The sequence below is a fragment of the Misgurnus anguillicaudatus genome, unplaced genomic scaffold, assembly GCF_027580225.2.
Source record: "Misgurnus anguillicaudatus unplaced genomic scaffold, ASM2758022v2 HiC_scaffold_32, whole genome shotgun sequence".
In the NCBI taxonomy this organism is placed as follows: domain Eukaryota; kingdom Metazoa; phylum Chordata; class Actinopteri; order Cypriniformes; family Cobitidae; genus Misgurnus; species Misgurnus anguillicaudatus.
Window position 1 is genome coordinate 2,664,199 of NW_027395282.1, and position 26,035 is coordinate 2,690,233.

The 26,035-nt window shown below is 39.0% G+C and overlaps 1 protein-coding gene across 1 annotated transcript in view; it reads right to left on the reverse strand.

Moving 5' to 3' along the window:
* Positions 1–18,910: 18,910 nt before the first annotated feature.
* Positions 18,911–26,035, reverse strand: part of LOC141363089 (uncharacterized) — a 29,487-nt gene continuing 22,362 nt past the window's right edge. Inside the window, exon 2 of the transcript XR_012368584.1 lies at positions 18,911–19,024. The gene's annotated coding sequence lies outside the window, so the exon portion shown is untranslated. The remainder of the gene's footprint in view (positions 19,025–26,035) is intronic.

Genomic DNA, 26,035 nt, shown 5'->3' on the forward strand with positions numbered 1-26,035 from the left:
AACTAAGAATTTTGTTTCTAGGGTTTACGGATCAGAAGTTATAAGCAAAAACATAAGTGCAACTTTGGACTGTTGGTGGCGCTAGTGGGTTAGACATAGAGACTCCAAATTTGCTGTGGGGACACATTGGACTGTCCTTTATCAGTGTGCCAAATTTCATAACTTTCCTACGTACGGTTCTATGGGCTGCCATAGACCGCAATGGCGGAAGAAGAATAACTAATAATAAATATAGCTGCAAGCAGCAATGCCGGGGTCAAGCCGAAAAGGGCACAAAAGGATGCAAAATTGAGATTGGATAAGCAGATTGAAGAACCTAGGTAAACCTAATAATTTTAGATGAAAAAACAAAAAGTTATCAACAAACATGATCTATGTTCTTGTCTAATGCAATCGTCTTTCTGTTATTGACAAGCATGGAACATTAGAGCACTGAAGGACATGTGAGTGGTGTTTCCAGTGGCAAATTATGGGTCACATCATGTCACAACAAGTTTAATTAGTCAAAAGAGACCATCCCTGTGTCTCTACGATGTTCTGATGCAGAGATATAGCTTTTGCAAAAACGGTTGATAAGGTATTCTCAATGGTTGCTAGGGAGTGAATTGGCAACCACCAGTGATTATAGTCAAAGCCATGAAAGGATTAATCCATAATGACTCATGGTTTTAGATGTGTTGTTGCAGTAGTTTTAGGTAAAAATACCATATTCTATCTCAAAACCAGTAGGTGGCGCAATGACAAAATTGTGCATGCAACATCAGGTCATGATTGTGTTACATCTAGCTAGTTTTATGTCTATACACTTTAGTTTAGTGAAGAAACAGTTGTATGACCATAGGGCTGGCTTGTTATCAAAGGTTTTGTTCAATTATAAGGCCATCTAGTGGTGCAAGCATACAATTTTTTTTGTGTAGGCTCAGAATGTGCTCATGCATCAGCGTATCAAATCTGGTGGAAAAATATATTTTCGTTACAAAGTTACAACCATTTATGTGTAAAAAACACAGAATTTGAAGGTATTTTTTCGTTTTTTGCAACTTTCGGCCATTTCTGATGAAAAATTTAATATAACGCCAATAGAACTTTTTGTTCAGAAGGTAAGGTTAGTTTCTTTCTATGGTGTTTTCGAGTCAATCGGAAAAACGCTCGTGGAGATATTCACGCGTGTTTTTTAAGCGCTATTTTGCTGTACAGGGTTAACTGTAAGGCGAATTCTGGCATGTTTGGTATCGTTGGACTTGGCAACTATTCAGAACTCCAAACAAACAAGTCCTGTGAAAATACATCAATCGGAGCCAAAGTTATAGGTGTATAAATCATTTTTCTGGACACTAGGTGGCGCTGCGACGAAACTGTGCATGCACCCTCAGTTCCTGACTGGCATCACAAGTACCAAGTGTCGTGTCAATAGGCTTAAGTTTGACGAAGATACAGCCTAAAATCTGTTTTTTTGCGCTCTACGTAAAATTCGTTAAGGCGGTATTCGACAACGGATTGTTGTATCGAAATTCTTTTGATAACTTTTTGCCATGAGTGTCTCAAGATGATACATACCAATTTTGGTGGCAATCGGACAAAAGCTCTAGGACGAGTTCGAAAAAGTAGGTTTTACGAATAATTCAAAATGGCGGACAAATTTTCATGACGGAAAATAACGACATAGGGTCCAATGGAATCGTCTTGAGCCAAGGAATCAGAGGAACCAAGAATTTTGTTTCTAGGGCTTACGCATAAGAAGTTATATGCAAAAACATAAGTGCAATTTTGGACTGTTGGTGGCGCTAGTGGGTTAGACATAGAGACTCCAAATTTGCTGTGGGGACACATTGGACTGTCCTTTATCAGTGTGCCAAATTTCATAACTTTCCTACGTACGGTTCTATGGGCTGCCATAGACCGCAATGGCGGAAGAAGAATAACTAATAATAATAATAAAATTAAGAAAACTAACAATAACAATAGGGTTCTACGCCCCTTCGGGGCTTGACCCCTAAATATAGCTGCAAGCAGCAATTACCGGGGTCAAGCCAAAAAGGGCACAGAATGAAGTAAAGTTGAGTTTGGATAAGCAGACTAAAGAACCTATGTAAACCTAATGATTTCAGATGAAAAAACGCAAAAGTAATCAACAAAAATAATCTATGTTCTTGTCTACTGCAATCGTCCTTCTGTTATTGACAATCATGGAACATTAGATCACTGAAAAACATGTGAGTGGTGTTTGCAGTGACAAAACGTGTCACAACATGTTACAACAACTTAAATGAGTGAAAAGAGACCATCGCCATGTCTCTCTGATGTTCTGATGCAGAGAAAAAGCTTTTGCAAAAATGGTTAATAAGGTATTCTCATTGGTTGCTAGAGAGTAAATGGACATTCACCAGTGATTATAGTTCAATCCTTGAAAGGAATAATCCATGAAGACTCATGGTTTTAGATGTGTTGTTGCAGTAGTTTTAGGCAAAAATACCATATTCTATGTCAAAACCAGTAGGTGGCGCAATGAAAAAATTGTGCATGCAACATCAGGTCATGATTGTGTTACATCTAGCTAGTTTTATGACTATACACTTTAGTTTAGTTAAGAAACAGTTGTATGACCATAAGGCTGGCTTGTTATCAAAGGTTTTGTTCAATTATAAGGCCATCTAGTGGTGCAAGCACACAATTTTTTTTGTGTAGCCTCAGAATGGGCTCATGCATCAGCGTATCAAATCTGGTGAAAAAATATGTTTTCGTTACGAAGTTACAACCATTTATGTCTAAAAAACACAAAATTTGAAGGTAATTTTTCGTTTTTTGCAATTTTCGGCCATTTCTGATGAAAATTTTAATATAACGCCAATAGAACTTTTTGTTCAGAAGGTAAGGTTAGTTTCTTCCTATGGTATTTTCGAGTCGATCGGAAAAACGCTCGCGGAGATATTCACGCGTGTTTTTTAAGCGCTATTTTGCTGCGCAGGGTTAACCGTAAGGCGAATTCTGGCATGTTTGGTATCGTTGGACTCGGCAACTATTCAGAACTCCAAAGAAACAAGTCCCGTGAAAATACGTCAATCGGAGCCAAAGTTATAGGCATGTAAAGCATATGTCTGACCACTAGGTGGCGCTGTGACGAAACTCTGCATGCACCCTTAGTTCCTGACTGGCATCACAAGTACCAAGTGTCATGTCAATAGGCCTAAGTTTCACGAAAATACAGCCTAAAATCTGTTTTTTTGCGCTCTACGTAAAATTCGTTAAGGCGGTATACAAGAACGGATTGATGTATCGAAATTCTTTTGATAACTTTTTGCCATGAGTGTCTCTAGATGATACATACCAATTTTTGTGGCAATCGGACAAAAGCCCTAGGACGAGTTCGAAAAAGTAGAGTTTACGAATAATTCAAAATGGCGGAAAATTTTCATGACGGAAAATGACGCCATAGGGTCCAATCAAATCGTCTTGAGCCAATGAATAAGCGAAAGCAAGAATTTTGTTTCTAGGACTTACGGATCAGAAGTTATAAGCAAAAACATAAGTGCAACTTTGGACTGTTGGTGGCGCTAGCGGGTTAGAGATAGAGACTCCAAATTTGCTGTGGGGACACATTGGACTGTCCTTTATCAGTGTGCCAAATTTCATAACTTTCCTACGTACGGTTCTATGGGCTGCCATAGACCGCAATGGCGGAAGAAGAATAACTAATAATAATAATTATTATAAATATAGCTGCAAGCAGCAATTACCGGGGTCAAGCCAAAAAGTGCACAGAAGAAAGTAAAGTTGAGTTCGGATGAGCAGTTTAAAGAACTTAGGAAAATCTCTTGATTTCAGACAAAATAATAAAACGGTTATCAGCAAAAAATTTTGTGTTCTCATTTAATGAAATCTCTCACTCTCTTCTCGACTAGCATAATCATAATAACGAGAACACTGAAGAAAAAGAAAGTGGTGCTTGCAGTGGCAATACTTAGCTCACAAAATGTTACTGTTGAGTTAATGAGTCAAAACAGCCCACCCCCAAGTCTCTACGATGTTCTGATGCAGAGATATAGCTCTTGCAAAAACGGTTAATAAGGTATTCTCATTGGTTGCTAGGGAGTGAATTGGCAACCACCAATGATTATACTCCAAACCACGAAATGAATAATCCATGATGACTCAAGGTTTTAGATGTACTGTTGCAGTAATTTTAGGCAAATACCATATTCAAACTCAAAACCACTAGGTGGCGCAATGACAAAATTGTGCATGCAACCTCCAGTCATAACTGTTTTACATCTAGCTAGTTTCATGACTGTACACTTTAGTTTAGTGAAGAAACAGTTGTATGACCATAGGGCTGGCTTTAAATCAAAAGTTTTGTTCAATTATAAGGCCAACTAGTGGTGCAAGCATAGAATATATTTTGTGTAGTCTCAGACTGTGCTCATACATCAGCGTATCAAATCTGGTGAAAAAATCTCTTTTCGTTGCGAAGTTATAACCATTTATGTGTAAAAAACACAAAATTTAAAGGTCATTTTTCGTTTTTTGCAATTTTCGGCCATTTCTGATGAAAATTTTAATATAACGCCAATAGAACTTTTTGTTCAGAAGGTAAGGTTAGTTTCTTCCTATGGTGTTTTCGAGTCGATCGGAAAAACGCTCGCGGAGATATTCGCACGTGTGTTTTTTAAGCGCTATTTTGCCGCACAGGGTTAACCATAAGGCGAATCCTGGCATGTTTGGTATCGTTGGACTCGGCAACTATTCAAAACTCCAAGGAAACAAGTCCCATGAAAATACGTTGCTTACAGCCAAAGTTATAGGCGTATAAACAATTCGTCTGGCCACTAGGTGGCGCTGCAACGAAACTGTGCATACACCCTCAGTTCCTGACTGGCATCACAAGTACTAAGTTTCGTTTCAATGGGCCTAAGTCTGTCGAAGATACAGTCTAATATCAGTTTTTTTGAGATCTGCGTAAAATTCATTTAGGCGGTATACGACAACGGATTGGTGTATCGAAATTCTTTTGATAACTTTTTGCCGTGAGTGTCTCTAGATGACACATACCAATTTTCGTGGGAATCGGACAAAAGCTCTAGGACAAGTTCGAAAAAGTAGGTTTTACGAATAATTCAAAATGGCGGGAAATTTTTCATGACGGAAAATGACGTCATAGGGTCCAATCGAATCGCCTTGAGCCAAGGAATCAGAGGAAGCAAGAATTTTGTTTCTAGGACTTACGGACCAGAAGTTATAAGCAAAAACATAAGTGCAATTTTGGACTGTTGGTGGCGCTAGCGTGTTAGACATAGAGACTCCAAATTTGCTGTGGGGACACATTGGAGTGCCCTTTATCAGTGTGCCAAATTTCATAACTTTCCTACAAACGGTTCTATGGGTTGCCATAGACCGCAATGGCGGAAGAAGAAAAATTTACTAACAGAAACAATTGCCAATATAGCTGCAAGCAGCGATACCGGGGTCAAGCCAAACATGGCAAAAAATTATTCATACGTGATGACTGTCATGATTTAAGATCTAAGTTTGCATTAGTTTTATGAAAAAATAGCAATTTTTTGTATCTTGAGACCACTAGGTGGCACGGTGCAGAAACAATAGATGGTGCCTCAGGTCATGACTGTGATGACACATACCAAATTTAGTGTAAATACGATAAAGCAATACAGAGATATAGCCTTAAATGACTTGACCACTAGGGGGCACTAACCAAACAATAAATTGTGACTCAGGTCTTGATTGTGATGACACCCACCAAATTTGGTGTAAATACAATAAAGAGATGCAGAGATATAGCCTTAAATGACTTGACCACTAGGGGGCACTGACCAAAAAATAAATTGTGACTCAGGTCTTGATTGTGATGACACCCACCAAATTTGGTGTAAATACGATAAAGAGATGCAGAGATAAAGCTTCAAATCTCTTGACCACTAGGGGGCACCGAAAAGTTTACAAGTCCTCCCAGAACATGTAGGTAATGAACCATACCAAGTTTCATAACAATACACAGTTGCGTTTCTGAAATACTTGAACTTAAAGAAAAATTCAAAATGGCCGACACACAAAATGGCCGACCAAAAACCATGTGGTATCGTTTGACTCTGCATGCCTCACGAAATCTAACAAGACCAGTCTCATAATTTTACATTCAAATTTGCAGTAGTTATAAGCAAAAATAGACATTTTTTATATCTCGTGACCAGTAGGGGGCAGTGTGACGAAATGGTGCATGCACCCTCAGGTCATCACTGTTATGACATATACCAAGTCTCATATTAATACGCAAAAGTTTTGCGAAGATACAGGCTCAAACACATTTTGGCGTGCTCTCCCTCGCATTCTTTGATGCGTTATACGACAACGGATAGGTCTACCGAAAAGCTTTTGATAACTTTTTGTCTAGAGTGTCTCTAGATGATGCATACCAAAAATCAAGCCAATCACACGAGCGCTCTAGGAGGAGTTCGAAAAAGTAGGTGTTCAATATAATTCAAAATGGCCGACAGGAAGTAGGTTTGACTCAGACATATTTTATACCGTCGGACTCAGCATGAGCCAAGGAATCAATTCAGTGAAGTCTTATGTCATAGTGGCAATTTAATCAAATGATATAAAGATTTTAAACAATTTATTTACATATCCTGACCACTAGGTGGCGCCGTCCTAAAGATTTATAGGTGCGCTCAGAACATGTCACCGATGAACCATGCCAAATTTCGTAGCGATACGCCATTCGGTTTGTGAAATACTGAACTTAATGAGAAAATTCAAAATGGCCGACACCCAAAATGTCCGACCGAAAACGGTTTGGTATCGTTTGACTCGGCATGCCTCAAGGAATCTAACAAGACCTCCTTCATGATTTTAGACTCAAGTTTGAAGTAGTTATAAGCGAAAATAGGCATTTTTCGAATCTCGTGACCACTAGGTGGCGCTGTGACGAAACGTTGCAGGCACCCTCAGGTCATGACTGTTATGACATATACCAAGTTTCGTGTCGATACAATAAAGTTTTGCGAAGATACGGCCTCACGTCCGTTTTGGCGTGCTCGCCGCCATATATGTTGTCAATTTATATGAGAACGCATTGGTCTATCAAAAAGCTTTTGATAACTTTTTGTCTTGGGTGTCTCTAGATGCTACATACCAAAGGACATGCAAATCGGACAAACGGTCTAGGAGGAGTTCGAAAAAGTAGGTTTTACGAAAAATTCAAAATGGCGGAAAGATGTGCATGACACAAATGACATCAATGTGTGCAATTGAATCATCATGAGCCAAGGATTCAGAGGAAACAAGAATTTAGTTTCTAGGACTCACGGGCCAGAAGTTATAAGCATGAACATAAGTGGATTTTTGGACTGTTGGTGGCGCTAGAGGGTTTGAGTCAGACACACCAATGTTGCTATAGTAACTTCTTAGACTGTCCTCTACATGTGTGCCAAATTACATAACTTTCCTACGTACGGTTCTATGGGCTGCCATTGACTTCAATGGAGGAAGAAGGAAGAAGAATAATAATAAGAAAACTAACAGATACAATAGGTGTCTACGCCACTTCGTGGCTTGACCCCTAAAAAGAAAACTAACAAATACAATAGGGTTCTACGCCCCTTCGGGGCTTGACCCCTAAATATAGCTGCAAGCAGCGATACCGGGGTCAAGCCAAAAAGGGCACAGAAGAAGGTATACTTGAGTCCGGATGAGCAGTTTAAAAAACCTAGCAAAACCTCCTGATTTCAGACAAATTAATATAACGGTAATCAGCAAAAAAGCTGTGTTCTAATTCAGTGAAATCTCTCCCTCACGTCTTGAGGAGCATTGACAACTAGAACACTGAAGGAAATTGCAGTGGTAATACTCAGCTCACAAAATGTTACTGTGGTGTTAATGAGTCGAAAGAGCCCACCCCCATGTCTCTACGCTGTTCTGATGAAGAGATATAGCTCTTGCAAAAACAGTTGATAAGGTATTCTCATTGGTTGCTAGACAGTAAATTGACATCCACCAGTGATTATAATCCAAGCCATGAAATGAATAATCCATGATGACTTGTGGTTTTAGATGTGTTTGTTGCAGTAGTTTTAGGCAAAAATTACAATTTTCTATCTCAAAACCACTAGGTGGCGCTGTGACAAAATTGTGCATGCAACTTCAGGTCATGATTACGTTACATTGAGCTAGTTTTATGACTATACACTTTAGTTTAGTGAAGAAACAGTTGTATGACCATAGGGCTGGCTTGATATCACAGTTTTTGTTCAATTATAACGCCACCTAGTGGTGCAAGCAAGCAATTTTTTTTGTGTAGCCTCAAACTGTGGTCGTACATCAGCGTATCAAATCTGGTGAAAAAATCTCTTTTCGTTGCGAAGTTATAACCATTTATGTGTAAAAAATACAAAATTTAAAGGTAATTTTTCGTTTTTTGCAATTTTCGGCCATTTCTGATAAAAATTTTAATATAACGCCAATAGAACTTTTTGTTCAGAAGGTAAGGTTAGTTTCTTCTTATGGTGTTTTTGAGTCGATCAGAATTACGGTCACGGAGATATTTGCGCGTGTTTTTTAAGCGCTATTTTGCCGCACAGGGTTAACCGTAAGGCGAATCCTGGCATGTTTGGTATCGTTGGACTCGGCAACTATTCAAAACTCCAAGGAAACAAGTCCCTTGTAAATATGATGATCATAGCCAAAGTTATAGGCCTATAAAACATTCGTCTGGCCACTAGGTGGCGCTGCAACGAAACTGTGCATGCTCCCTCAGTTCCTGACTGGCATCTCAAGTACCAAGATTTGTGTCAATAGGCCTAAGTTTGGTGAAGATACAGCCTAAAATCTGTTTTTTTGCGCTCTACGTAAAATTCGTTGATGCGCTATACGACAACGGATTGGTTTATCAAAATTATTTTAATAACTTTTTGCCATGAGTGTCTCTAGATGCTGCATACCAATTTTCGTGGAAATCGGCCAAAAGCTCTAGGACGAGTTCGCAAAAGTAGGTTTTACGAATAATTGAAAATGGTGGAAAAATTTTCATGACGGAAAATGACGTCATAGGGTCCATTCGAATCGTCTTGAGCCAAGGAATCAGAGGAAACAAGAATTTCATTTCTAGGATTTACGGATCAGAAGTTATAAGCAAAAACATAAGTTCAACTTTGGACTGTTGGTGGCGCTAGCGGGTTTGAGATAGAGACTCCAAATTTGCTGTGGATAATATTTGGACTGTCCTTTATCAGTGTGCCAAATTTCATAACTTTCCTACGTACGGTTCTATGGGCTGCCATAGACCGCAATGGCGGAAGAAGAATAACTAATAATAAATATAGCTGCAAGCAGCAATGCCGGGGTCAAGCCGAAAAGGGCACAAAAGGATGTAAAATTGAGATTGGATAAGCAGATTGAAGAACCTAGGTAAATCTAATAATTTTAGATGAAAAAACAAAAAAGTTATCAACAAAATTAATCTAAGTTCTTGTCTACTGCAATCGTCCTTCTGTTATTGACAATCATGGAACATTAGAACACTGAAGGACATGTGAGTGGTGTTTGCAGTGGTCACATCATGTTACAACAAGTTTAATTAGTCAAAAGAGACCATCCCCATGTCTCTACGATGTTCTGATGCAGAGATATAGCTTTTGCAAAAACGGTTGATAAGGTATTCTCAATGGTTGCTAGGGAGTAAATTGGCAACCACCAGTGATTATAGTCAAAGCCATGAAAGGAATAATCCATGATGACTCATGGTTTTAGATGTGTTGTTGCAGTAGTTTTAGGCAAAAATACCATATTCCATCTCAAAACCAGTAGGTGGCGCAATGAAAAAATTGTGCATGCAACATCAGGTCATGATTGTGTTACATCTAGCTAGTTTTATGACTATACACTTTAGTTTAGTTAAGAAACAGTTGTATGACCATAGGGCTGGCTTGTTATCAAAGGTTTTGTTCAATTATAAGGCCATCTAGTGGTGCAAGCATACAATTTTTTTTGTGTGGCCTCAGAATGTGCTCATGCATCATCGTATCAAATCTGGTGAAAAAATCTCTTTTCGTTACAAAGTTACAACCATTTATGTGTAAAAAACACAAAATTTGAAGGTAATTTTTCGTTTTTTGCAATTTTCGGCCATTTCTGATGAAAATTTTAATATAACGCCAATAGAACTTTTTGTTCAGAAGGTAAGGTTAGTTTCTTCCTATGGTGTTTTCGAGTCGATCGGAAAAACGTTCGCGGAGATATTTACGCGTGTTTCTTAAGTGCTATTTTGCTGCGCAGGGTTAACCGTAAGGCGAATTCGGGTATGTTTGGTATCGTTGGACTCGGCAACTATTTAGAACTCAAAGGAAACAAGTCCTGTGAAAATATGTCAATCGGAGCCAAAGTTATAGGCATGTAAAACATAAGTCTGACCACTAGGTGGCGCTGTGACGAAACTCTGCATGCACCCTTAGTTCCTGACTGGCATCACAAATACAAAGTATCGTGTCAATAGGCTTAAGTTTGGCGAAGATACAGCCTCAAATCCGTTTTTTTGAGCTCTACGTAAAATTTGTTGACGCGCTATACGACAACGGATTGGTTTATCAAAATTCTTTTAATAACTTTTTGCCTTGAGTGTCTCTAGATGGTGCATACCGATTTTCAAGGCAATCCGGCAAAAGCTCTAGGACGAGTTCGCAAAAGTAGGTTTTATGAATATTTAAAAATGGCGGGAAAATTTTCATGACGGAAAATGACGTCATAGGGTCCAATCGAATCGTCTTGAGCCAAGGAATCAGAGGAAACAAGAATTTAATTTCTAGGACGTACGGGTCAGAAGTTATAGGCAAAAACATAAGTGCAATTTTGGACTGTTGGTGGCGCTAGTGGGTTAGATATAGAGACTCCAAATTTGCTGTGGGGACACATTGGACTGTCGTTTATCAGTGTGCCAAATTTCATAACTTTCCTACGTACGGTTCTATGGGCTGCCATAGACCGCAATGGCGGAAGAAGAATAACTAATAATAAATATAGCTGCAAGCAGCGATACCGGGGTCAAGCCAAAAAGGGCACAGAAGAAGGTAAACTTGAGTCCGGATGAGCAGTTTAAAAAACCTAGCAAAACCTCCTAATTTCAGACAAATTAATATAACAATAATCAGCAAAAAAGCTGTGTTCTTATTTAGTGAAATCTCTCCCACACGTCTTGAGGAGCATTGACAACTAGAACACTGAAGGAAATGTGAGTGGTGCTTGCAGTGGTAATACTCAGCTCACAAAATGTTACTGTGGTGTTAATGAGTCGAAAGAGCCCACCCCCATGTCTCTACGCTGTTCTGATGAAGAGATATAGCTCTTGCAAAAACAGTTGATAAGGTATTCTCATTGGTTGCTAGACAGTGAATTGACATCCACCAGTGATTATAATCCAAGCCATGAAATGAATAATCCATGATGATTTATGGTTTTAGATGTGTTTGTTGCAGTAGTTTTAGGCAAAAATTACCATTTTCTATCTCAAAACCACTAGGTGGCGCTGTTACAAAATTGTGCATGCAACTTCAGGTCATGATTACGTTACATCGAGCTAGTTTTATGACTATACACTTTAGTTTAGTGAAGAAACAGTTGTATGACCATAGGGCTGGCTTGATATCACAGGTTTTGTTCAATTATAACGCCAACTAGTGGTGCAAGCAAGCAATTTTTTTTGTGTAGCCTCAGACTGTGGTCGTACATCAGCGTATCAAATCTGGTGAAAAAATCTCTTTTCGTTGCGAAGTTATAACCATTTATGTGTAAAAAATACAAAATTTAAAGGTAATTTTTCGTTTTTTGCATTTTTCGGCCATTTCTGATGAAAATTTTAATATAACGCCAATAGAACTTTTTGTTCAGAAGGTAAGGTTAGTTTCTTCCTATGGTGTTTTTGAGTCAATCAGAATTACGCTCGCGGAGATATTCACGCGTGTTTTTTAAGCGCTATTTTGCCACACAGGGTTAACCGTAAGGCAAATCCTGGCATGTTTGGTATCGTTGGACTCTGCAACTATTCAAAACTCCAAGGAAATAGGTCCCTTGTAAATACGATGATCATAGCCAAAGTTATAGGCCTATAAAACATTCGTCTGGCCACTAGGTGGCGCTGCAACGAAACTGTGCATGCTCCCTCAGTTCCTGACTGGCATCTCACGTACCAAGATTTGTGTCAATAGGCCTAAGTTTGGAGAAGATACAGCCTAAAATCTGTTTTTTTGCGCTCTATGTAAAATTCGTTGACGCGCTATACGACAACGGATTGGTTTATCGAAATTCTTTTAATAACTTTTTGCCTTGAGTGTCTCTAGATGCTGCATACCAATTTTCGTGGAAATCGGGCAAAAGCTCTAGGACGAGTTCGCAAAAGTAGGTTTTACGAATAATTCAAAATGGCGGAAAATTTTTCATGACGGAAAATGACGCCATAGGGTCCAATCAAATCGTCTTGAGCCAAGGAATCAGAGGAAACAAGAATTTCGTTTCTAGGACTTACGGATCAGAAGTTATAAGCAAAAACATAAGTGCAACTTTGGACTGTTGGTGGCGCTAGCGGGTTAGAGATAGAGACTCCAGATTTGCTGTGGGGACACATTGGACTGTCCTTTATCAGTGTGCCAAATTTCATAACTTTCCTACGTACGGTTCTATGGGCTGCCATAGACCGCAATGGCGGAAGAAGAATAACTAATAATAATAATTATTATAAAAAGAAAACTAACAAATACAATAGGGGTCTTCGCCCCTTCGGGGCTTGACCCCTAATAATAAAATTAAGAAAACTAACAAATACAATAGGGTTCTACGCCCCTTCGGGGCTTGACCCCTAATAATAAAATTAAGAAAACTAACAAATACAATAGGGTTCTACGCCCCTTCGGGGCTTGACCCCTAAATATAGCTGCAAGCAGCGATACCGGGGTCAAGCCAAAAAGGGCACAGAAGAAGGTAAACTTGAGTCCGGATGAGCAGTTTAAAAAACCTAGCAAAACCTCCTGATTTCAGACAAATTAATATAACGGTAATCAGCAAAAAAGCTGTGTTCTAATTCAGTGAAATCTCTCCCTCACGTCTTGAGGAGCATTGACAACTAGAACACTGAAGGAAATTGCAGTGGTAATACTCAGCTCACAAAATGTTACTGTGGTGTTAATGAGTCGAAAGAGCCCACCCCCATGTCTCTACGCTGTTCTGATGAAGAGATATAGCTCTTGCAAAAACAGTTGATAAGGTATTCTCATTGGTTGCTAGACAGTAAATTGACATCCACCAGTGATTATAATCCAAGCCATGAAATGAATAATCCATGATGACTTGTGGTTTTAGATGTGTTTGTTGCAGTAGTTTTAGGCAAAAATTACACTTTTCTATCTCAAAACCACTAGGTGGCGCTGTGACAAAATTGTGCATGCAACTTCAGGTCATGATTACGTTACATTGAGCTAGTTTTATGACTATACACTTTAGTTTAGTGAAGAAACAGTTGTATGACCATAGGGCTGGCTTGATATCACAGTTTTTGTTCAATTATAACGCCACCTAGTGGTGCAAGCAAGCAATTTTTTTTGTGTAGCCTCAAACTGTGGTCGTACATCAGCGTATCAAATCTGGTGAAAAAATATCTTTTCGTTGCGAAGTTATAACCATTTATGTGTAAAAAATACAAAATTTAAAGGTAATTTTTCGTTTTTTGCAATTTTCGGCCATTTCTGATGAAAATTTTAATATAACGCCAATAGAACTTTTTGTTCAGAAGGTAAGGTTAGTTTCTTCTTATGGTGTTTTTGAGTCGATCAGAATTACGGTCGCGGAGATATTTGCGCATGTTTTTTAAGCGCTATTTTGCCGCACAGGGTTAACCGTAAGGCGAATCCTGGCATGTTTGGTATCGTTGGACTCGGCAACTATTCAAAACTCCAAGGAAACAAGTCCCTTGTAAATATGATGATCATAGCCAAAGTTATAGGCCTATAAAACATTCGTCTGGCCACTAGGTGGCGCTGCAACGAAACTGTGCATGCTCCCTCAGTTCCTGACTGGCATCTCAAGTACCAAGATTTGTGTCAATAGGCCTAAGTTTGGTGAAGATACAGCCTAAAATCTGTTTTTTTGCGCTCTACGTAAAATTCGTTGATGCGCTATACGACAACGGATTGGTTTATCAAAATTATTTTAATAACTTTTTGCCATGAGTGTCTCTAGATGCTGCATACCAATTTTCGTGGAAATCGGCCAAAAGCTCTAGGACGAGTTCGCAAAAGTAGGTTTTACGAATAATTCAAAATGGTGGAAAAATTTTCATGACGGAAAATGACGTCATAGGGTCCATTCGAATCGTCTTGAGCCAAGGAATCAGAGGAAACAAGAATTTCATTTCTAGGATTTACGGATCAGAAGTTATAAGCAAAAACATAAGTTCAACTTTGGACTGTTGGTGGCGCTAGCGGGTTTGAGATAGAGACTCCAAATTTGCTGTGGATAATATTTGGACTGTCCTTTATCAGTGTGCCAAATTTCATAACTTTCCTACGTACGGTTCTATGGGCTGCCATAGACCGCAATGGCGGAAGAAGAATAACTAATAATAATAATAAAATTAAGAAAACTAACAAATACAATAGGGTTCTACGCCCCTTCGGGGCTTGACCCCTAATAATAAAATTAAGAAAACTAACAAATACAATAGGGTTCTACGCCCCTTCGGGGCTTGACCCCTAAATATAGCTGCAAGCAGCAATGCCGGGGTCAAGCCAAAAAGGGCACAGAAGAAGGTAAACTTGAGTCCGGATGAGCAGTTTAAAAAACCTAGCAAAACCTCCTGATTTCAGACAAATTAATATAACAGTAATCAGCAAAAAAGCTGTGTTCTTATTCAGTGAAATCTCTCCCTCACGTCTTGAGGAGCATTGACAACTAGAACACTGAAGGAAATGTGAGTGGTGCTTGCAGTGGTAATACTCAGCTCACAAAATGTTACTGTGGTGTTAATGAGTCAAAAGAGCCCACCCCCATGTCTCTACGCTGTTCTGATGAAGAGATATAGCTCTTGCAAAAACAGTTGATAAGGTATTCTCATTGGTTGCTAGACAGTAAATTGACATCCACCAGTGATTATAATCCAAGCCATGAAATGAATAATCCATGATGACTTGTGGTTTTAGATGTGTTGTTGCAGTAGTTTTAGGCAAAATTTTCAATTTTCTATCTCAAAACCACTAGGTGGCGCTGTGACAAAATTGTGCATGCAACTTCAGGTCATGATTACGTTACATCGAGCTAGTTTTATGACTATACACTTTAGTTTAGTGAAGAAACAGTTGTATGACCATAGGGCTGGCTTGATATCACAGGTTTTGTTCAATTATAACGCCAACTAGTGGTGCAAGCAAGCAATTTTTTTTGTGTAGCCTCAGACTGTGGTCGTACATCAGCGTATCAAATCTGGTGAAAAAATCTCTTTTCGGTGCGAAGTTATAACCATTTATGTGTAAAAAATATAAAATTTAAAAGGTAATTTTTCGTTTTTTGCATTTTTCGGTAATTTCTGATGAAAATTTTAATATAACGCCAATAGAACTTTTTGTTCAGAAGGTAAGGTTAGTTTCTTCCTATGGTGTTTTTGAGTCGATCAGAATTACGGTCGCGGAGATATTCGCGCGTGTTTTTTAAGCACTATTTTGCCGCACAGGGTTAACCGTAAGGCGAATCCTGGCATGTTTGGTATCGTTGGACTCGGCAACTATTCAAAACTCCAAGGAAACAAGTCCCTTGTAAATATGATGATCATAGCCAAAGTTATAGGCCTATAAAACATTCGTCTGGCCACTAGGTGGCGCTGCAACGAAACTGTGCATGCTCCCTCAGTTCCTGACTGGCATCTCAAGTACCAAGATTTGTGTCAATAGGCCTAAGTTTGGAGAAGATACAGCCTAAAATCTGTTTTTTTGCGCTCTATGTAAAATTTGTTGACGCGCTATACGACAACGGATTGGTTTATCGAAATTCTTTTAATAACTTTTTGCCTTGAGTGTCTCTAGATGCTGCATACCAATTTTCGTGGAAATCGGGGAAAAGCTCTAGGACGAGTTCGCAAAAGTAGGTTTTACGAATAATTCAAAATGGCGAAAAAATTTCATGACGGAAAATGATGTCATAGGGTCCAATCGAATCGTCTTGAGCCAAGGAATCAGAAGAAGCAAGAATTTTGTTTCTAGGGCTTACAGATCAGAAGTTATAAGCAAAAACATAAGTCCAACTTTGGACTGTTGGTGGCGCTAGTGGGTTAGACATAGAGACTCCAAATTGGCTGTGTGGACACATTGGAGTGTCCTTTATCAGTATGCCAAATTTCATAACTTTCCTACGTACGGTTCTATGGGCTGCCATCAGTGTTGGGGTTAGTTACTCAAAAAAGTAATATATTACTTATTACATATTACTCTCAAAAATAGTAATGCCTTACTTTACTTTATTACTCCCTGGAGCAAGTAACTAGTTATATTACTAGTTATATTACTAGTTACATTTTTTTTCTGGGCAAGAATGTTTATTTGGGCAAGCCACGGCCAAGAAAACATCCAAACACAAAACTCCCAAATCAATAAAAAGTTACAATTTTATTAGATTAAATTTGATAACAATTTACTCATTCAAAATACAGGGATGACAACAGGTTGCAATTATTTTTAGATGGACACCTTTAAATGGACAGCTGATAAAATAATGACGGTTCACAATAAATTATTTCCTGATTAAGACTTCCAAGAGTTCTGTATTCTTAGCAGGGGGATACCATGATGTTAGTGCACATTATTTACCCACCCACTATACACAGCAATGCACAGCAAATTCATCCAACACCCAAACATATAAATATATCAATTTAACACCGCAAAGTAATAAATACACAATCAATTCAATAAATATCATTAAAATCACTCAAGCTAAAGACACAGCCTTCGTCAATTACGGTAAAATTGATATACAAAATTGATGGGATAAACAACCTGCACGCAACCCCTTTTTACATACAAACAAACAATGAAATGAGCGCCGGGAGACCGTGGCATAACCTCACATTCATCAAGGTCTCCACGGCGAGAAAACCCACCGTAAATACACCACATTTTAATACAACATAAAAATTACTGCTGGCTTCCTTACCCGCTACCGGACGTGGGGCACAGCGTTCGGAGAAACATTAAAGAGTGTGCACTTCACCGTCAAGTTATTTTCCTTCCGTTGAACATAATAAAATAATGACTGAATCTCCTCCCGTCGAAACTAGCGAACCTTCCTCTGAAAAAAAGCTTGCCGTTGTTGACGCTTCCATTTTCCCGATCTGTCTTTGAGTGTGCCGCTCTGCTGCCGGCTGCCGGGTGTCGACCAATCGGTGATGGTAAATGATACCTCATGCCAAACTTAGACCAATCACTGTTCCATTCACGCCCTCCTCCACTTCCCTTTTGTTCTCTGTGTTGTGTGCCTTTGTGTGATGAAGGTGCTACTGGCGAATGTAACGCAAGTAACTAGCTCGGGAAAACTGTAATAATATTACCATTTTCAGACGGGTAATGCGTTACACTACTAGTTACTGAAAAAAGTAATATTATTACAGTAACGCGTTACTTTGTAACGCGTTACACCCAACACTGGCTGCCATAGACCGCAATGGCGGAAGAAGAATAACTAATAATAATAATTATTATTATTATAAAAAGAAAACTAACGGATACAATAGGGGTCTTCGCCCCTTCGGGGCTTGACCCCTAATAAGAAAACTAACAATAACAATAGGGTTCTACGCCCCTTCGGGGCTTGACCCCTAATAATAATCGAGTGCTCGTATCACGTTAAGAATAAATGGGAAAGCAATAGTAACGTTATACAAGTATAGTTTTATTAACTTTTACTTCGCGCCAAAACAATAACAACACAAAAGACACTAAATATGAATAAAAAAACAAGTAATAGTTTGATCATGACACCAAATACTGCTGATTTGATCTCATTTTGACGATCATAAACAAACAAGGCCAACATGAGAGCCGGGGAATCCCTTTCAGAGATATAGCCCAGAGAGGGCGGTGGTCAGCGGGGCGAGTGAACACTGACGTCCGCTCATGCTCTGGTTCTCATTCGTACCGAATCTCACTAAGCAAACGTTCAAACAGGCGCTATCTTTACTAATCTGCAGATTTAAATATAATACATATACATTCTCGACTGAACTAATCTTAAAACTACACTTTGTGACCAAGAAGCGGTAATATAAAGAAACAGCTTTTCCGTCCATTGAGTTGTTATGAGATTCAAAGCAGCCGAAAGTGTTACCTGTCATTCTGGCCGTCCTCAAATCCGTGGCGGAAGAAGTAGTTCTCAAACAAAGAGGCTTTTAAAATAACTCCGTTGTTGTTTTCTAGTTTTCTTTTTTCAAACGTGTGCTGTCGAACTGTTGTATAAAAGCAATATCGCTCTCGGAGTCGTGTGATATAGCTCTATATCATCACGGCTGTGATTGCCTCCGGCACTCGGCCTCGTGCCTCTGGCCTAATCACAGCCGTGATGATATAGAGCTATATCACACAACTCCGAGAGCGATATTGCTTAAGTGTTTAACATATAAACTAAAACTGCTACAATATTAATGATCAGCTATGAGTGCTGCACAGTGAGACTGAAAGTAGCTCAGTGATGATGTCATAGCTGTGAATAAACCAATCAGCATCAAGGACTGAAACTATCTCTTATATAATTTCATCAGATGTATGATGAGATGTTGTGTTACCTCTTACAGTACAGGAATACTCTTGTAGCTCCTCTCTGTTGATTGAGTCCAGGTACAGCTTGTTTAATAATCTCAATCCATCTGTTACCTGTTGTCCATTCTTATACCAGATGTAAGTATATTTGTTATCCAGAGTACATTCAGTTGAACAGCTTAATATCACTTTTTCTCCATCTATTACAGGGTTTGGGCTGCTTATCACTCGTGTATCTGAAATTTAATATAACAAAGTTCACGTCAACTACTTTTTAAAGTTAGGCCTGAAATGTTTGATTCAGTTCAATTCAGTATGATGTGAGCAGTGGTGTAGTCTACGTGATACGCAGGTATACGCCGTATACCCACTAGAAATTGTCAAGGATTTCCGTATACCCACTAAAAAGGGATGCGAGGATGCGTAACAGCATGGTTTTGTGACATTTTTTAACTTTTAGTCATAATATAGATGTGAAACACTGACCAGTAGCATGCTACACTTGCTACTTTAGCGGGTTGAAATACATATTAGGCTATATACTTCCTGCCGAACTGCGTGATTCAATCGGTGTATGAATTTGTATGAAATCAAATTACTATAGTGACGCAAAAGTGACTGGGGAGCAGACCGATGTGGCGCCACAGGCGAGTGACAGCAAAGTACCGCGCGAGAGACTCCAGTTATCACATGGAGAAATCTGCTTTGAATCGCTCTCGCGGTACTTTGACATCACCAAGAGGTCTGCTTAGCGCCATATGAAGTCGAACCTGCAGTGTAGCTGCTCACGCGACACTGTCAACAAACAGACCATGTTAAGTGAGCAGTGCTGCAGAGTTAACAACGTACATGTGAGTAAACAACATTTAAATCATCAGTCCAGTTTATTACTTTATCTGGAGGTAAGGCTCCAAATGCAATAAAAAAAGCCTGTGATTATATCCTGATGGTTTTTAGCAGCCTTCAGCCTTCACATATCTACGTTCAATTTAATTTTAATTAACAGTTGAGTAACTTTTGTCCCAGAGTTAGATGTTGATTAACACTAAACCAGTCTAAAATCAGTCCAGTTTCCCCAGCTGTATACCCATTGGCTGTTAAAATCTTTTTTTTTCTTATAATAAACTGACATGTTGATAACACATTCAGTTTATGTGTTTATGATTACACTTTCAGAATGCTCTTAGTTACATGAAGAACCATACTGTATGCATCTGTGAGTGTGGTGGTGCTTATGGGGTGTCGCTCTGGGACGAGTGAGCATAAGGGTGAGAGGGAAAAATCACAGTATACTCACTACAAAAATCTAGACTTCACCACTGGAAGTGAGCAATGGCAAGGTCATGCAGTCAAACACACACATAGATAAAATATATAAAGTGAACACAGCTTAAATTGCTTTAAATAAAAGCATCTGTCAAACACACCAGTGCAACATAAATATACAGTCAACATTTGGATCAAAACCTTTTTGTCTAAAAACAACTTTGATTAACTTTTTTGATCAATGTCAAATGTTGATTAGTGTATTTGTTTTAAATCTGAAGACTTCTGTGATGAGTGTCCTCAACATCAACATAAAGTCTTGAGCAACTTTGCAAGTTTGTCATAAATCGCACACTTAGACAGAACGTGTAACAACTCATAAAACCAGTTTATACCAGCTTCAGTTTTAATACTGCATTAGACTGGTAAGTGCTGGTTTGCTGCTTGCCTGACTGCTTGACGAACATATTTACACTATTTACCAGCATTCGATCAACCATGCTTGCAAGCTGGTAAACTGGATAGTCCAACTAATGAAGCCATTCAGATACAGCAGCATCATATATGCAGTACAAAACACATCATATTATTTTCAACATGGACAACCTTAAAAAAGTGTAAAATTCACAATACAAACATCATACAGTGTTCAGACGAGATGAAATTTTAGATGAATAACTCAAATGATTGATAGCATTGATATTTTAATATTTAAAATGTAATCTACTCATCATTTAACAAAAGATAAAAAAAAAATGTAAGGACCCTAAATATGTAGCATAAATATATTCACAAATCTGATCAGTGAAAGCAGCTTTACAGAGAGTTTATTATGAGCAGTTACCTGTAACAATAAGATATACTCCAGGATGACCAGAAACTACATCTGATGTGTTAGTGATGATCCTGAACTCATATAATCCAGTGTCACTCGTGTTGACGTCTTTGATTCTCAGTGTGTTTCCCACAAACTTCACACGACCAGAAAACTGATGAACCTCAAGCAGATCTCTGAATTCCCTCTCATAATAGTAATCCCAGTATGTTTTGTCTACTGTATATCCAGTGGGATGTGAGTATGAAGAGTGAATATTTACTGTTGATCCCACTAAAGCACAAACTCTTCTAGAGGTGTAAGTCACACCCCAACAGCTACTGTTAGAAAGACCTGAAAGAGTCACAAAATTCTGCTGTAACATTCACAATCAATTACAAACACACTCATACTGTATATGAATCAACAAGAAAACTGCAAAGTTTGTTCTTCCATTTTAATATAAATGTTTTATAAATGTCAGACTCACACACAGATGAAGAGGGAACTGAAACAGACTCAATGCAGGAATAACTGTTAGTGTTTTCACTGGATGACACAAATATGTTTTGGTTGTCTGTAAAATATTCTCCATTCTTGTACCAGAAGTAACCATATTCAGATGTTAAAGGGCAGGAGGCATCACAGCTCAGTTTTACTCGCTGTCCTGTAGATTCAGGATTCATCTTCACCTGTAAACCTAAATAATCAAAACCTTACATTAGATGAGAAATGAAAAGAGTTTAACTGGACTGATGAGAATGTAAATGTACCTGAAACTGTTAGATTGACTGTGACTGAGCTGAGATGTTTAACTCCATCCTTCATAATGATCATGAGCTGATATTCTCCACTGTCTCTCTCTATCAGATCATCTATTGTGAGTCGTGAGTTGTTTTTACTGATCTCTTGATTCACTCGTCCTGAGTAATCTGAATCTAAAGTCAAATCTTCAGGTTCATCTTTGTTTCTCCAGTTTGTTCTCTGTTTCTGACTGAACCAGAATCCAGTTGTGATGTTGATGTTTGAGTAATCGCACCTCACTGTTACCCCATTCCCTCTCACAGCACAAATATTCAGTTCATCACAGGTTACATTAAAGTTATCCAATGATAGGGACACTGAAAATAAATATAAAATATTATTGACATTCGTAACCCAGTATAATGTAAATGTAAATGTAATGTAAAATCCTGGACTAGAGAACAATGATGTAAATTAACCTGAAATAACCTGAGTTTATTTATACATTTTTCTTTTTAATCTGACCTACTGAAGTTAGCTGATGTATATATAATATTAACAAATTCAACTTTATTGTAAAATGTTACTAACTATCTATCAACTTATCAGTGCCAATGTTTTATTTCAAGATGCACACCAGTATTTTTTTTTGTGTAAGGTATGTTTGTAAAAGTTACTTAAATAACTAAAGCCTAGTCCTGAATTAATCTAAATCCTGTCTGGGAAACTGACCCAACAGCATTAACTAAGTCATTACATTACTCTCCAAATGAGTTGCTGATATAAACCACAACCAGTAATCACTGATAGAAGAGAAAATATAGGAATGTATTACCCTGAGAGAGAGAGAGAGAGAGAAAGAGAGAGAGAACCCAGATGCAGGCTTTGCATGTACAGATACAGTACAAGGTTTATTGGGTACAAAAGAAAATCCAATTGGTGCCTAAAACACCTAAAGGCACCAACAAAGACAGATGATAAACAGAATAAGACTACACAAAACTATGTCAGGAACTACTTGAATGTTTAACAGTAAACTTGACTATAACTTACTAGACTAGCAGAGTACACATGTGTAAGAACATCAACCCCTTCAATACGATACAAATTTGCATCCGATCAACCTCAATCGTATTGATTTAGGTGTTTACATGAAGGCTTTTATTTGTTATATTTTTTGGCCAGTTTTGTCTTTATTCAATAGTGTTTTTAGGGGAGGACAGGAAAGTACAGGGAGGAGAGAGGGGTATGAGATCAGCAAATGACCACGAGTCGGGAATCAAACTCGGGTCACCAAAAGTGCAAAAGCACCACATGTTGGAGCGCTGCCCACTACACCATCAGCTCCAACTACATGAAGGCTTTTCAATACGATTACAAACAGACGTATCTAGTGGTGTCTCTCTTTCTTTCTCTGTTCTCTATACTATCAGGTAATATCTCATACACGTTTGAAACAGTTAATTGTATTATTTACCATTTCATGCATTTATAGTTTTTACCAATTCAAGTTTTATTTCAGTGTTGTTATCTCCAGCTTGTCTTTACTTACACTGTCAGAAATATTATGTCCTAATAAGTATTTACATACCTCAGATGTATTAATATGTACCTTTGAGATACTTATATGCACTGTTTAGGTAGAAATAAAGTTTACTTTTGAAAGGGCACTGCCCCGGTGACAGCTGTACATTTTCTTGTTTGAATAATTAAAGGAGTAGTCCACTTTAAAGATGGGGTCCATTGATTTTTCATAGTAGGAAAAAAATACTATGTTAAGTCAATGGGCCCCATCTTTTAAGTGGACTACTCCTTTAAAGTTTGTACTGACTCTTGTCTTATATCACTGTCTTAATGCAGTAAACAACACTGATGCTTTTCCAAAATGTCCAACAACCACAAAACTGCACTGTAAAAAGTGAAACATTGGATTAACCTAATAAAATTGAAGTAACCATTCACAATAAAGATTTTACATTGACCTAATGTTCAGAAACCATTCAGTTCAAACTAATTTTTTGCATTTCATTCAAACTCTTTTCTGAATTTGGTGTAAATCAGTATTTTAGATTGGCTTAAATTAAAACAATTGTTTTAAACAGACTTGATCTAAATTGAGTTTTCTTCAATCTAAAATATGTATTCATTGCAAATAATATGAAAGGCTTCATAATAGCCATAATCTAAAATTTTTAAATTCTCTCAATATATATACACACATTAAAATGAGTCATAGAAACGTTCTTTTAAATATTTATTAAATCTTTTTTTAAAAATCACTGTTTTTACAGACTTTTTTGGCAAAACAAACAGACAGTTCAAGTAATCAGTTCATTTCAAGTTGAATTTCATATGTAGCAGTACAAAAATATAACAACATAAGAACAATAAGAACAAGAATAAGAACAAATACCTAATGTAAATCAAATACAAAACATAGATATTGCCACATACAGTAAACAACAAACAACGATACTATTACGATAGTGAAGACTGGGGTGAAGGCATTTCTGCCATCCGGTGTATGTTCAACTTCTTCATATAGCCTACTGAAATGGAGGCTGTCAGTCAGTCAGAGGGCAGAGCACCAGGAACAAGCAGCAGCTTCCCTAAAATTCAAATCCAAATGTCACAGGAGTGACGATCTTTTAGGCGGAACCAAAAATTGGGAAAGTTTGGTTCCGCCCGGATGTTTCCGCCCGGACCGGTAAGAGAAAACACCGGACATCCGGTAGCGTCGCGAACGCTGAAATCAGCCAAATTACACACAGCTGGGAGTTATTAAGAGGAGCGCCGGGTGATTGGACGAAAGCGACACCAGGAGAGTAGGGTTCGCCGGATACGCTGTTTTGGATCGCTGTATTGCTCTCTCTCTCTCTCTCGTTTGGATTATAGATCTATACAAAGGAAGACATCGACGACCTTATAGGTGGAATATTAGACAGATACCGACGCTGAATGAGAGAAACGGAGGAAGAGGAAAACTTACTGTTGTGAGTACACACCTGTGGAAAAGTGGTGTTGGTGGCTGGAAACGCCTCGTTTATGCATCTGGAGTCATTGCAGCGTGAAGTCAACCTAGGACGAAGGGAGACCGAAGTTGTGAGTAAATACATCACTTGAAGTAGGTGTTTTATATGCAGTTGATTTATACAATCGTTTGGAGTGTTTTCAAGAGAGAACGAGGGCCCTACCCCTGTACCAGCGTGGTGGGTGAGCCGAAGGGTTTTTGTGTAAGCAGCTACATTGACGACAATAAACAAACACTAGGCCGTCTACCATCTCCCTATTCTCACCTAGAGCAAAGTGGAAGAAGGCGGGTGTCATTGTGTGCACTGAGCGTGGTGGGTGAGTCTTTTGGATGTAGAAATTTTCACTTGAAGTGGTGCTGTGTAATGCTGTGTATTGCAGTGAGAGTGCTGTGTCTTGTCTGACGTAACCCTGCCTTCAGTCACTCGTCCCGGGACGACGAAGAGGAAAAACGGCGCTAGAGAACACCTGTACGATTATGCTGTAGTGTGCTTCAGTCTGACAGTATTACAGAGTGGCGGTGAAGGATTGTGCGATTGGTGGTGTGCGTGAGTACCACATTTATTGTTGTTGCTTTACCTGTGTCTTTTTCATCACTACAGAGTAGAGGCGAACGAGATCCGCCGGCCCGAGGTCTCGACGAAAGGGCGCCCCGGTCCAGTTTTCGATTGACCATCGGGTCTCGAGGAAAGGGCAGCGCTCGACCCGGTGTGCCGGCGTGACGTTCTCGCCCCTCTGTCAACCAACAAGAACGCCGAGTGGGTCTTGGTCTCTGGCGTCCCATTGTAAACCACTGCCCAATCGACGCATTGCATAGTCAGCCAGCGTTAAGCCGCCACCCGTAGCCGTCTGTGAGATAGTGAGCTGTGGAGAGAGCCGTACCTACCTAGAAGCTGTAACCAGTACAGAGGTGAGAGAAAACCTTGAAGTCGATTCACTGTATCCTTGTATCCCAGCAGTCGTCTGTGGAGAGAAAGAGAGCCAGCGCGAGCACTGAGATATTGAGCTGTGAAGAGAGCCATACCTACCTAGAAGCTGTAACCAGCACAGAGGTGAGAGAAAACCTTGAAGTCGATTCACTGTATCCTTGTATCCCAGCAGTCGTCTGTGGAGAGAAAGAGAGCCAGCGCGAGCACTGAGATATTGAGCTGTGGAGAGAGCCATACCTACCTAGAAGCTGTAACCAGCACAGAGGTGAGAGAAAACCTTGAAGTCGATTCACTGTATCCTTGTATCCCAGCAGTCGTCTGTGGAGAGAAAGAGAGCCAGCGCGAGCACTGAGATATTGAGCTGTGGAGAGAGCCATACCTACCTAGAAGCTGTAACCAGCACAGAGGTGAGAGAAAACCTTGAAGTCGATTCACTGTATCCTTGTATCCCAGCAGTCGTCTGT